This window comes from Mobula birostris, chromosome 21 (assembly GCF_030028105.1).
Source record: "Mobula birostris isolate sMobBir1 chromosome 21, sMobBir1.hap1, whole genome shotgun sequence".
Taxonomy (NCBI): domain Eukaryota; kingdom Metazoa; phylum Chordata; class Chondrichthyes; order Myliobatiformes; family Myliobatidae; genus Mobula; species Mobula birostris.
This window is the reverse complement of record NC_092390.1, coordinates 57,762,742-57,776,510: the sequence shown is the minus strand read 5'-3', so window position 1 is coordinate 57,776,510 and position 13,769 is coordinate 57,762,742. Positions and strand designations below refer to the sequence as shown.

Genomic DNA, 13,769 nt, shown 5'->3' with positions numbered 1-13,769 from the left:
TGAGATGCACCCTGCCATTCCACGATCATTCAGTCCACCATGGCAAGAACACTTGAACACCATGAAGTGAATTGCCAAAGCATAATGGACAATGGATCAAATACTGGTAAATGAGTCACTGCAGGATTCAAGCTGGTGTCACAGGGCAGGTGGAACCCTTGTGTTTGCATTCACTGAACTACCTGAACAGCATCTCCTGAAGCTCTCCTCTCTTGGTGAGCAGCCTAGACGTTGCAGGGCCTATTTCTCTGCTATATCACTCAATAGTTGAGTTGATTCAATCACTTAATAGCTGATTGACAACACGCTTCAAGCATACAAGACCATGAAGTGCAACATGTCACTAAAGATTCGTTTTCTACAATCCCATTTAGACTTCTTCCCTGCAAATCTTGGCACTGTCAGTGATGAGCACGGTGAAAGGTTTCACCAGGATATTGTAGTCATGGAGAAACAGTATCACGGCGACTGGAATCCATCAGTACTGGTTAATTATTGTTGGATACTCAGGCGACAAGCCTCAGACACTGAGTACAAATGAAAATCATCAACAAAACATTTTTAGCTGAGTTGAACTATTGCAAAGTGTCAGCACCATTATGCAATTAAACACATTATATTTAATAAAAGGTAATTTCTTGTATCTCCAAATTTCTACGTGATACCAGTAGTCTGAAATTATATTTGTGTTCAGCTTCAAGCAGTCTATCATAAACCAAAAAAAATTTCTGAGGAAGGAACACTTTTGAAAAGAAAATTTGTTTTCCTGTGTAACCCAGGGGCAGACTTGATGAATATGTAATCAGCAGTGAATCTACACAACCTCTTACTCACTGCTGACCTCCAGAATGTTTTGGTTTGACTTATTTGCATCCTATCCCAGGAATTCATTGGAAGGTGGTGGCCAAACTCTGCCGAGTGGCAGCTCTTCAATCCCATCACCCGAGATCCAGAACAAGCACTGCCACAATGCAGCTCAAAAAGAATTCTTTGCCAGGCGGCTAAATCACAGACTGTGATGAAAGGTCATCAAGCTTGAAACATCATCTCTGCTTCTCCCTCTCAAGATGCTGCCTGATCTACATTTTCAGTTTTTATATTAGCTAAACCACAATGCCAGCTTCAGCCCGTGAGCAAAGCTGTGAAAGCGAAATGTATGTTTATCATGGTCAGAAACTGCCACTGAAACATTCCAAGACTATTAAAATATTATTGAAAAATGTGACCAATTACTTAAAAATGTAATTGAGAAAGTTACTAAAATACCTAAAAATATATGGAAAGAAAACCATTCAAACATGTCTAAATATACTCAACTGCTCGGCAAATCTTAAAAAATAACAACATGACTTTAATTTATTACAGACATCTTTCCCTCGAATGAAATCAGTCTGTGGATTCCTCAGGTGAAATTCAGTATATGATCTGATTGGATGGAAGCATCTGCAGTTGAAAGTTGGGACCTTTACTGCACTCAGAATTAGGAGTCCAGTTATAAGTGGCATGAAACAATAGGGACCAGTGATGAAGGAATTGGAATTATAACTATAATTAATAATTATTATTAATTATTTTTCACAGCTAGCCCAGGTGGGAAGGGGGCTGCCTAGGTTGTGGCTTCCATTCCTCTTGACACATCCTCCTCATTTGATCCACCAACTCCAATAATTTCTGGTGATAACAGTTAGTGGAGATACGTCTCTACTAAAAGCAGCATAAGGTGCTCCGTCCCTCCGCTAGTAGAAGATTGAGAGGAGGTTTGATAGAGCTATACATAATTATGAGGAGTATAGATAGTGAAATACAAGCAGGCTTTTTTCCTCTCAGGTTGGGTGGGTCTACAAGCAGAGGTCCTGGGATAAGGTTGAAAGGTGACAATTTAAGGGGAACATGAGGGGCAACTTTTTCACTCAGAAGGTTGTGAGAGTGTGGAATGAGCTGCCAGCACAAGTAGTGCATGTGAGCTCGATTTCAATGTTTAAGAGAAGTTTGGATAAGTACGTGGATAGAAGGGCTATTGCCTGGGTGCAGGTCAATGGGAGTAGGCAGCTTAAATAGTTCGGCAAGGGCTAGATGGCCTGAAGGGCTTGTTTCTGTGCTGTACGTCCCTATGACTCTATCCTGCTGGTCACTCTTGGGCAAGGTGTACACCTGCTTAGCCCCCAGATCAGGGTCATGTGAAGCCATGGGAGGTGGTGGGTGGTCGTATGAGCAGCCGGTGCATCTCACAAGTCCTGGTTATGTGACCACCAATGGCAGGCAGGCAATCTCTGAAGAGTATTGCTGGTGTCACCTGTCTTGTAAAGACACTGTCCAGAAGTTGGCAATGGAAAACCACTTCTGTACAAAAATTTGCCAAGAACAATCATGGTCATGGAAAGACCATGATCTCTCATGTCATACAACACAACACAGCACATACCAGATGATGGTAAGAGTTATCCACTGAAGATGATAATGTTATGCAATATGCAGTCCACCACCAAACCATTCCACCAACCGTGACAGGGTTCCTTCAGAGATGGTCCAGGGGCGGTCAGTGGCCTGTTCTGTCAGGTTTTGTGACACACCTGGATTTCGCCGTAAAGCTGCTATGTAAGTGTGCAGGAACCATCAGCCAAAAGGTTTGCAAATAGCTTTTGTCAAACACTCACCATCCTTGGGTTTACAAAGGGAGATCAAATGAAAATGGCAGTGCAGAGAAATGGTCTCAAGAACTCTGTGACAATACTGGGTAATAACCTGAATAGTTTGCAACGGGTATGAATCTGATCAGTTCTCATATGACACAGAGCTGATGTGAGGTTGTATAATGCCTGCAAAAAGATCCACGTATATTCATTGGCTTCTACTGGACTAGTGGTGTTCACTCAGCTGGCTAGGCCCTGGCAAGAAAAATACTGAATGTAACTGTTCAGTAGAGACTTTCAGGGACTTCACTATCCTTGCAATGCAAGATAAAATTTGTGATATTGTAAATATTTCCAACTGCAGGCTGGAAAGAAATTTTGGTCATGCTCTTAGTGTGCTCTTTAACAGCCATTGACAAAGCAGTCGTTAAGCTGCTCCCAGATTCTGCTGTGATTACAGAGGTGGCAGATTTCCAAGAGGATGTTCTTATTAAAGTGTAGATCTCACACACATTGTTCCTCATCGATGCTTGTTAAACTGTCTTAGCTGTCATGGCCTCTCCTTCCTTCCCAAACTCCTCCTGTTTTTCCCTCTCCTGTCAGGTTGTCCAGTTCGAAATGACCTCTGCTTATTTCCCCAGTCAAGCGTTGCTCCAAGGAGAATCCTACTGAAGCATCTGGGAGCAATTAGCTTCTGCAAAAACCTTTAAGTGTTCACATGCATAATACACACAATTTAAGCTCTAGGAGCATTTGAGCCTATTACCCTTTGAGGGCTATTACCCCACAACCATCAGTCTCTTGAACCAAAGGGGATAACTTCACTCGCCCCATCACTGAACTGTTCCCAGAAGCATTGGACTCACTTTCAAGGGGACCTCATCTCATGTTCTCGATATTTCTTGGTCATTTATTGTTATATTTTTCTTTATTTTTGTTTTCGCACAATTGCAAAATCATTGGTTGTTTGCCCATCCTGTTGGGAGCAGCTTTTCATTGATCCTGTTGTGTTTCTTGTACTTACTGTGAATGCCTGCAACAAAATAAATCTCAGGGTTGTATATGCTGACATATATGTAATTTGAAAATAAACTTACTTGAACTCTAAGCTTAACTAGTGTTCGTGCATCGTTTTTTTCACACAAAACAGTGTTAGTTTTCCCAAGTAAAGAAAAAAGGTACACGCATTATCAGAACATTTCAGAAGACCTTATGGGTACCAATTTCCAGCTATTATGTAACCATTAGTATTATGTAGGCTGACGTAGCTGCTAATCTCTGCTCAACATGGCCTAGCAGGCTGCATTGAGTGGACAATCAGTAAGTTTCGTTCTCTAACCCCTTTCCCACAAGAACCTGGGCTTCCCCAGTTGGCAGGCAGGGCCTGAGCTTTCCAGGCAATGAACTGCAATACCTCCCCATGGCTGCGGTTTCATCCAAGGACCTGAAGAGGCACTGATTCTGTGACAGACACCCCTACCCCATGCCAATTCTATACCCTCCCACTGATCGCATAGTGCCAAATGCCAACGAAAGATGTAGCGATGACATATGGGCCCATTTCAACTTGTAAACCTCTGACACAAAAACTAGAGAGCTTGCTGTCGTATACTTAATATTTCAATAGATTACTCAAATATTATCGAAATAACCCATAACTAATTATTTAAACGAACATGAATGCTTAATCAACTTATATATTTATACAGTATATCGGTTGAGTCCTGACGAAGGGTCTCGGCCTGAAACGTCGACTGTACCTCCTCCTGTAACACCTTTCTGAAGTAAGCTCAGAGTTACACCCGTAATCTCAGAGTCCCGGATCTTGCTTTGAATGAATTTAATGTTTGGAGGTTACAAAATATAACACTTGCACAGTATCAACATCTGCAGATTCTCCTGTGTTTATAGTATCTTAATTGACAATGCAATTGTCAATGTACTGTTAAAGTGCTAAATTCTTAGGCAAGAACATTTTAGTTAATAAATTTGAATTTACTCTACGTATTTTAGTAAGCAGGTTTAAAGCAAAATCTGCAACCTATATCCGTTGGAAATAAATGATAAATGATTTGAACCACTAATCTGATGAGCCCCACAATGGTGCCAAAGCTCTGCATGTGGGACCTGAACAGCCAGCTCTAGCGTCAGCATGTCACTGAAACCAGTGAATAAGATTATCAGTTTTTAAAGAACCTTTCAATCCTGGCCAGCGCTGGAAAGTTAGTATCTTGCACAGAGTGATATCTGTATCTGTTGTGTAATTAATATTTCAATAATATTTGAGTAATCTTGTATATACATTATTTGATTAAGCGTTCTTGTTCATTTAAATAATTCATTTTGGTTATATGTATAAATACGTGAATTGCGTATGTCATCACGCTACCATGTGATACGGGTGTGCCTCGCTTAAAGTAAACTCAAAGTTAGACCTGCATTTCAGACTCCCGTGTTTTTCTTTGAATTAGCTTAATGTTTTGAAGTTACAAAACATCAGAGTATCTTTGAGGAAAAGGTGGGCACAGGTGGCAGTGGAGAGAGTTTTGTACAATGCTGAAACAGCCTGGTGGCTCGGTGAAGTTAGTTCAGTGCATCAGGCGGAGGTGGTTTCTCTGTAGATGTGTGCTAACACCAACAGGGTCCCGAAGTGCAGGCCTTGCACACCTGGCTGCAAGCCAGCTGTAAAACTGCCTTGCCTCAGTAGAGCCAGCTGCCAGTGTTTTCACTGGGTCTTCCAAGCCATCGACCTTCGCAAATCAATTCCCTGCTGATCTGCATTTGGCTTACAGCCAGCTGAATAGGGCAAGCACTTCAGGAACCCAGCAGCAATACCAGATTATTAAAAAAACATATCTGGCAAAGGACACTCAGCACCAATATTCACATCGCCATTGCTTTCCTGACTGGGACACTGATCCGTGTGGTTCAGGCACCATACTGATGATATTCATCATCTTTTTCCCCCACAGGGAACTGGGAAGACTGTCAGAGTTGTCATTATTTCCCTTTAACAGGAATTATCTGTATTTTGCACATAATAACTTGGGTTATGCTGTCACAAAATTCAACAGAACAGAATTAATCTCTTTTGTAAAACACTCTGCAAGCGAGGTTATCTTCTTGTCAAAAGGCAAAAGAAAGAATCTCTCAGTGCAAGTGTAATGAATTCATCATGCAGCCCACTATAGTCCATTATGCACCTGAGCAGGAGGTACCAACTTTCAAAGTTCAATGTTCAAAATCTACAAACGTATTACCAAAGTACATATATGTCACCAAATACAACCCTGAGATTCATTTTCTTGTAGGCATTCACAGTCATCATCATTGTTATATGCTGTGTTGCGTGACATGGGTGATCATGGTTATCCATCTGTGTTTAGTCGGAGAAGTTCTAATAAGCCCTTCAAAATGTGTGCCTGTCCATCCCTTGATGAATACCATATGCTGTTGACCACAACTTTTCTTCTACCATTTCTTCCCGTCGTTGCAAGACGTTCGAACTTCTCTTTCTTAAGTATGCATCCCAGAAATTCCAGCTGCCATTCCCTGATTGATGATGTCAGCTTTCTTCTTATTCCAGCTTTTCACAACATTTCCTCATTTGTTTCTCTGTCCCTCCACAATATTTTCATCATTCTTCTCAAAACCGCATTTCTGCAGCTTCGAGTCTTCTCTCATTTTGATATTGTCCAACATTTCCTTCCGTATGTTAGTGTGGAATGAACATAGTATCACATTCACAGTAACTACAAGGAACACAATAGAATCAATGAAAAACCACACGAACAGGACAGACAAATGACCAGTGTGCAAAAGGCAACAAATAAATAAATATATCAATCAATAAGCAATAACTATCGAGAAGATGTGATGAAGAGTCCTTGAAAGTGAGTACTTGTATATCAAGTAACTTCTGGAAACGATTGCTCTTCTCAGCATTTAGATTTGACACTTTGTCATTTGCTTTTCTAAGTGAAATGATTATAAAATAAATAACATATAAACTGATTCTTTGTTACCTTAGTCTAAAGTTAATTGATGTGACTTTTAAAGGCGAAGGTTATTGTTTATTTCAGCATGACTGGTGTAATTTGATAAAATGTTTTTCATCCACAAACTATGCATTAATGAAATACAGATTGACTGTGCTCAACCACAGTTTTCTAACAGAGTGGATGGGGTTAACTGGTTCAAACTAGTCAGTTGTTCAAACACAACAATTTTTTTTAAATTAAAAGGTATGCCTCCTGTGGACTCTGGACAGAAGCACTGGCATCAAGTTGCGGAATCTCTGGCTAATCTTTCTCTCTAGTCCCCTCTCCTGTCCTGCGCTGAATTAGAAGAAGCGCTGTGAAAGCAAGAGGCCGCTTGAAGGGGAGAAACGTGAGTAAGATGCCGGAGCCAAAGAAACTTCTGCAAAATCTAAGTTGAAAGCTCTTCATTGTTCAGATGGTGAAAAATAATCAAAGATAAACTTATGACTAAAACTTTGCATCATTCTAGTGCTGCAGTGCTCAAAAACAAAGGATATACTGTATGATATAAAATTCAAATCAGTGATGTGATTGGTGTGTGTCAGGAGAGCCTTTTAGATACCAAAATGGCATTCATAGCGCTTACACAAACATTTGAGCAGAATCTGCCAATCTTCATGTCATTGAAGGGGTTAACATAAACTTGAATGTTTACAGGAAGAATGCAAAACTTATAGATCATGGTGCAATCTGCATCGAATACTGATTTTTATAACTCTGTTGCCATTTGGAGATCTGTCCAGCACTTCAACAATACAATCAGCAGCACAAAGGAGTCTCCTACAGGGGTATTTGAAAAGATCCTCTATTAATCACAGCTTAATTGCTGATTCCTTGCCCCTGGCTGTTGCTTCCAGTCCACAACAGTCTGGAACACACACAAAATGATGGAAGAACTCAACAAATCAGGCAGCATCTTTGGGGGAGAATAAACAGTCAACATTTCAGGTTGAGACCTGATGAAGGGTCTCAGCCCAAAATATGAACTGTTTATTCTCCTCCTTAGATGCTGCCTGACCTGCTGAGTTCCTGCACTATTTTGTGTGTGTTGCTCAAGATTTCCAGCATCTGTAGAATCTCTTGAATCTGGATATCTTCAGCGAACGTTACTGTGAATGTATGTGCCGCCACTGGTGTTTAGGACAGCAATGAAGGTCCTCAATCCCTGGTGAAACTCAGGGCTTCTTTCATCATGTCAGTAGCTTCCTCTCAGTTTTAACTAGTGTCAGTCATGCAGGTCCCGGGTGTAGAAGGATTCTTCATAAACAAGAGAAAATCTGCAGATGCTGGAACTCCAAGCAACACACACAAAATGTTGGAGGAACTCAGCAGGCCAGGCAGCATCAATGGAAAAGAGCACAGTTGACGTTTTGGGCCAAGACCCTTAGCAACAATGTTATTTTACCACTCATGACTCTTAGTGCTGAGCTGAACCCCCATACGTGGAGGACCATGGACCACTCTTAGTCTGGCCTCTATCCTCTGACTTGTTTGGGCATGGGTGACCCTACCAAGAGCCAAAACATAATGCCTTGACTTCAGCCAACAAATCTCTCTGGGTCATTGAGGCACGCAAACCTGCAAACCACGACAATGTTGTGTTCCTCTTGGAGGACTACTAGGAGCAGTTAAGAACGTCTGATGTAAAGACAAAGAAAGAAAATTCTCAAACATGAGGAAATTCTCATCAGTCTTGCCGCAGCTTTACACAACAGGAGCTGGAATAGTTCACCCTGCCCCTTCAGCCTGTCCTGGCATTTGATATGATCATGGCTAATCAGTGGTAAATGCTTATTATAAAAACACATACCAAGATACAATGAAAATCACTTGTTTTGCATACCACCAGTGCAGATTACGTCATCACATCAGTACATCGAGGTAGAGTAAGGGAAACACTCACCACCTCCACTGCACAAGGAAATCTGCAGATGCTGGAAATTCAAGTAACACACATTAAAGTTGCTGATGAACGCAGCAGGCCAGGCAACATCTCTAAGAAGAGATACAAAAATGTGTGGCCACCTCCAACGGGATCCCACCACTAAGCACATCTTTCCCTCCTGTCCCCCTCTGCTTTCCGCAGGGATCGCTCCCTACGCGACCCCCTTGTCCATTCATCCCTCCCCCCCATCCTTCCCCACCGATCTCCCTCCTGGCACTTACCTTTGTAAGCGGAACAAGTGCTACACATGCCCTTACACTTCCTTCCTTACCACCATTCAGGGCCCCAGACAGTCCTTCCAGGTAAGGCAACACTTCACCTGTGAGTCGACTGGGGTGATATACTGTGTCCAGTGCTCCTGATGTGGCCTTCTATATATTGGCGAGACCCGACGCAGACTGGGAAATCATTTCGCTGAACACCTACGCTCTGTCCGCCAGAGAAAGCAGGATCTCCCAGTGGCCACACATTTTAATTTCACATCCCATTCCCATTCTGATATGTCTATCCACGGCCTCTTCTACTGTAAAGATGAAGCCACACTCAGGTTGGAGGAACAACACCTTATATTCCGTCTGGGTAGCCTCTGACCTGATGGCATGAACATTGACTTCTCTAACTTCCGCTAATGCCCCACCTCCCCCTCGTACCCATCTGTTATTTATTTATATACACACATTCTTTTTCTCTCTCTCCTTTTTCTCCCTCTGTCCCTTTCACTATACCCCTTGCCCATCCTCTGAGTTTTCCCCCCTCCCTCTTTTCTTTCTCCGTAGGCCTCCTGTCCCATGATCCTCTCATATCCCTTTTGCCTATCACCTGTCCAGCTCTTGGCTCCATCCCTCCCCCTCCTGTCTTCTCCTATCATTTTGGATCTCCCCCTCCCCCTCCCACTTTCAAATCCCTTACTAGCTCTTCCTTCAGTTAGTCCTGACGAAGGGTCTCGGCCTGAAACGTCGACTGTACCTCTTCCCAGAGATGCTGCCTGGCCTGCTGCGTTCACCAGCAACTTTGATGTGTGTTGCTTCCACTGCAGCTTGTTTCATGTTTTCACCATGTTCTGAATGAAGAGGTTTCCCCTCAGGTTGCCCTTAAACATTTCACCTTTCACCCTTAACCTATGACCTCTAGTTCTAACCTCACCCAACCTTAGTGGAAAAGGCTGCTTGCACTTACCCTCTCTGTACCCTTCATAATTTTGTTTAGCAAATCTCCCCTCAATCTCCTATGCTTCAGGGGATAAAGTTTTAACTTATTCAACCTTTCTCTGTAACTAAAGTCCTGTTAACATCCTTGTAAATGTTCTCTGTTCTCTTTCAAGCTTATTGTTATACAGTATTTCCTTAAGATAGGTGGCCAGAACTACACAAAATACTCCAAATTCGAACTCGCCAATGTCATATGCAACTTCAACATAACATTCTAACTCCTCTACTCAGTACTCTATTTTATCAAGGCCATTGTGCCAAAAACTTTCTTCGTAACTTTACAGTATCTACCTATTACACCACTTTGCAAGGAATTGTGGATCTGTACTCCCAGATCCTCTTGTTCTACCACACTCCTCAGAGCCCTGCAAGTCCTACCCTGGTTTGTCCCCAAAGTGCAGCACCTCATATTGACTTGCGTTAAACTTAATCTGCCACTTTTCAGCCCATTTTTCCAGTGGCCTTGTAGAATAACTTTGACGAGCAGCAGGTTGCACCATTGCCTGCCTAGGCACTGTCTAGAATTACCCTACTGCATAGCCCTCTATCTTTCTAAGCTCCATGTACCTATCTAAGAGTCTCTTAAAAGACTCTATTGCATCTGTCTCTACCACCATCACTGGCAGTGTGTTCCACATACCCACCACTCTCATGTGTGAGAAACTTATGCCTGACATCCCCTTTGTACCTACTTCCAAGCACCTTAAAACTATGCCCCCTGATATGAGCTGTTTCAGACCTGGGAGAAAGTCTCTGGTTATCCACAGAATCAATACCTCTCAGCATCTTATATACCTCTATCAGGTCACCTCTTATCCTCCATCGCTGCAAGGAGAAAAGGCCAAGTTCACTCAACCTATTCTTATAAGGCATCATCTCCAATCCTTGTAAATCTCCTCTGCACTCTTTCCATAGTATCCACATCCTTCCAGTATTGGTGACCAGAACTGAACACAGTACTCCAAATGGGGTCTAACTAAGGTCTTATACAGCTGTAACATTACCTCACGGCTCTTGACCTCAGTCCCGTGACTGATGAAGGCCAACACACCATATACTTCTTAACAACACTGTCAACCTGCGCAGCAACTTTGAATATCTATGGACATGGACCCCAAGATCGCGCTGATCCTCCACACTGCCAGGAGTCTTACCATTTATACTATATTCTGTCTTCAAATTGGACCTATGAATGGGAGAAAATCAGAATAGTAGGTATGTGGTCCATGAAGCCACTGCCATTATAACTCCTGAGCAATCCCCTAACCAGGTTGTTTCTGGGACAATCTAACTCCCAAATAAGTGTCTACTGCAGCATTTTTCGTAGCCTGCTGCTTTTTTGGTGAGTAGTGGGGATGTGATACCCAAGGTTTTGGTTCAGGGGCCCCTCTGTGATCCGGGTCAACCATGGATGTTGCATCCTAGCTGTTTATATACTAGCCAGGGCAGTACAATATGGAGAGCAAGCTGTTGCCCATGCAGCAAGCTCCCACTCTCCACTCATCTAATGAACCCAAAGGAAGGGCAGAGACGGATACAGTTTGGAAACAGCGGCATCACAGGAGTTGCCACGCAGTTTGAACTCAGTGTAGGACTGATTTAAGGACATCAGCTCTGGAGTTTTCCTTGGGTTTTCTCCCAAAGCCTTCCCCATGGGTGAGTATAGCCTGATTGAATTCTTTGAGGACGTAACAAAACACAGTGATGAATGTAGAGCTGTGGATGTAGTATATATGGATTTCAGTAGGCATTTGATAAGGTTCCCCGTGCAAGGCTCCTTCAGAAATTAAGGAGGCATGGGATCTAAGGAGACCTGCTTTGTGGATCCAGAACTGGCTTGCCCACAGAAGGCAAAGAGTGGTTGTAGACAGGTCATATGCTGCATGGAGGCCGGTGACCAGTGGTGTGCCTCAGGGATCTGTTCTGGGCCCCCTCATCTTTGTGTTTTATAAATGACCTGGATGAGGAAGTAGAAGGGTGGGTTAGTAAGTTTGCTGATGACACAAAAGTTGGGGGTGGTGTGGATAGTCTGGAGAGTTGTCAGAGGTTACAGCAGGACATTGATAGGATGCAGAACTGGGCTGAGAAGTGGCAGATGGAGTTCAACCCAGATAAGTGTGAAGTGGTTCATTTTGGTAGGTCCAATTTGAAGACAGAATATAATATAAATGGTAAGACTCTTGGCAGTGTGGAGGATCTGAAAGATCTTGGGGTCCGGTCGATAGGACACTCACAGCTGCTGTGCAGGTTGACAGCATTGTTAAGAAAGCATATGGTGTGTTGGCATTCATCAGCCATGGAACTGAGTTCAGGAGCCGTGAAGTAATGTTACAGCTGTATAAGACCTTGGTTAGACCCCACTTCAGTTCTGGTCACCTCACTACAGGAAAGATGTGGATACTATAGAGAGAGCGTAGAGGAGATTTACAAGGATGTTGCCTGGATTGGAGGGTGTACCTTATGAGAATAGGTTGCGTGTACTTGGCCTTTTCTCCTTGGAGCAACAGAAGATGAGAGGTGACTGATAGAGGTGTATAAAATCATGAGGGGCATTGACCGTGTGGACAGCCAGAGGCTTTTTCCCAGGACTGAAGTGGCTAAAACGAGGGGGCACAGTTTTAAGGTACTTGGAAATAGGGACATTTGGGGATGTCAGGGATAAGTTTCTCATACAGAGAATGGTGGGTGCGTGGAATGCCCTACTGGTGGCGGTGGAGGAAGCGGATACAATAGGGTCTTTTAAGAGCCTCCTAGTGCTTAAGGAAGTAGCCCAAGAAATAGTGGATGCATTAGTGATAATTTTTCAAAACTCGTTAGATTCTGGACTAGTTCCTGAGGATTGGAGGGTGGCTAATGTAACTCCACTTTTTAAAAAAGGAGGGAGAGAGAAACCGGGGAATTATAGACCGGTTAGCCTAACGTCAGTGGTGGGGAAACTGCTGGAGTCAGTTATCAAGGATGTGATAACAGCACATTTGGAAAGCGGTGAAATGATCGGACAAAGTCAGCATGGATTTGTGAAGGGAAAATCATGTCTGACGAATCTCATAGAATTTTTTGAGGATGTAACTAGTAGAGTGGATAGGGGAGAACCAGTGGATGTGGTATATTTGGATTTTCAGAAGGCTTTTGACAAGGTCCCACACAGGAGATTAGTGTGCAAACTTAAAGCACATGGTATTGGGGGTAAGGTATTGGTGTGGGTGGAGAATTGGTTAGCAGACAGGAAGCAAAGAGTGGGAATAAACGGGACCTTTTCAGAATGGCAGGCAGTGACTAGTGGGGTACCGCAAGGCTCAGTGCTGGGACCCCAGTTGTTTACAATATATATTAATGACTTGGGTGAGGGAATTAAATGCAGCATCTCCAAGTTTGCGGATGACACGAAGCTGGGTGGCAGTGTTAGCTGTGAGGAGGATGCTAAGAGGATGCAGGGTGACTTGGATAGGTTGGGTGAGTGGGCAAATTCATGGCAGATGCAATTTAATGTGGATAAATGTGAAGTTGTCCACTTTGGTGGCAAAAATAGGAAAACAGATTATTATCTGAATGGTGGCCGATTAGGAAAAGGGGAGGTGCAATGAGACCTGGGTGTCATTATACACCAGTCATTGAAAGTGGGCATGCAGGTACAGCAGGTGGTGAAAAAGGCGAATAGTATGCTGGCATTTATAGCGAGAGGATTTGAGTACAGGAGCAGGGAGGTACTACTGCAGTTGTACAAGGCCTTGGTGAGACCACACCTGGAGTATTGTGTGCAGTTTTGGTCCCCTAATCCGAGGAAAGACATCCTTGCCATAGAGGGAGTACAAAGAAGGTTCACCAGATTGATTCCTGGGATGGCAGGACTTTCATATGAAGAAAGACTGGATGAACTGGGCTTGTACTCGTTGGAATTTAGAAGATTGAGGGGGGATCTGATTGAAACGTATAAGATCCTAAAGGG

General features: G+C 43.1%; 1 long non-coding RNA gene across 1 annotated transcript in view; it reads left to right on the top strand.

Annotated features, from left to right (window-relative positions):
* Window positions 1-6,937: 6,937 nt before the first annotated feature.
* LOC140185980 (uncharacterized) overlaps window positions 6,938-13,769 on the top strand; it is a 48,536-nt gene continuing 41,704 nt past the window's right edge. Inside the window, exon 1 of the long non-coding RNA XR_011882759.1 lies at window positions 6,938-7,019. This is a non-coding gene — a long non-coding RNA (uncharacterized lncRNA). The remainder of the gene's footprint in view (window positions 7,020-13,769) is intronic.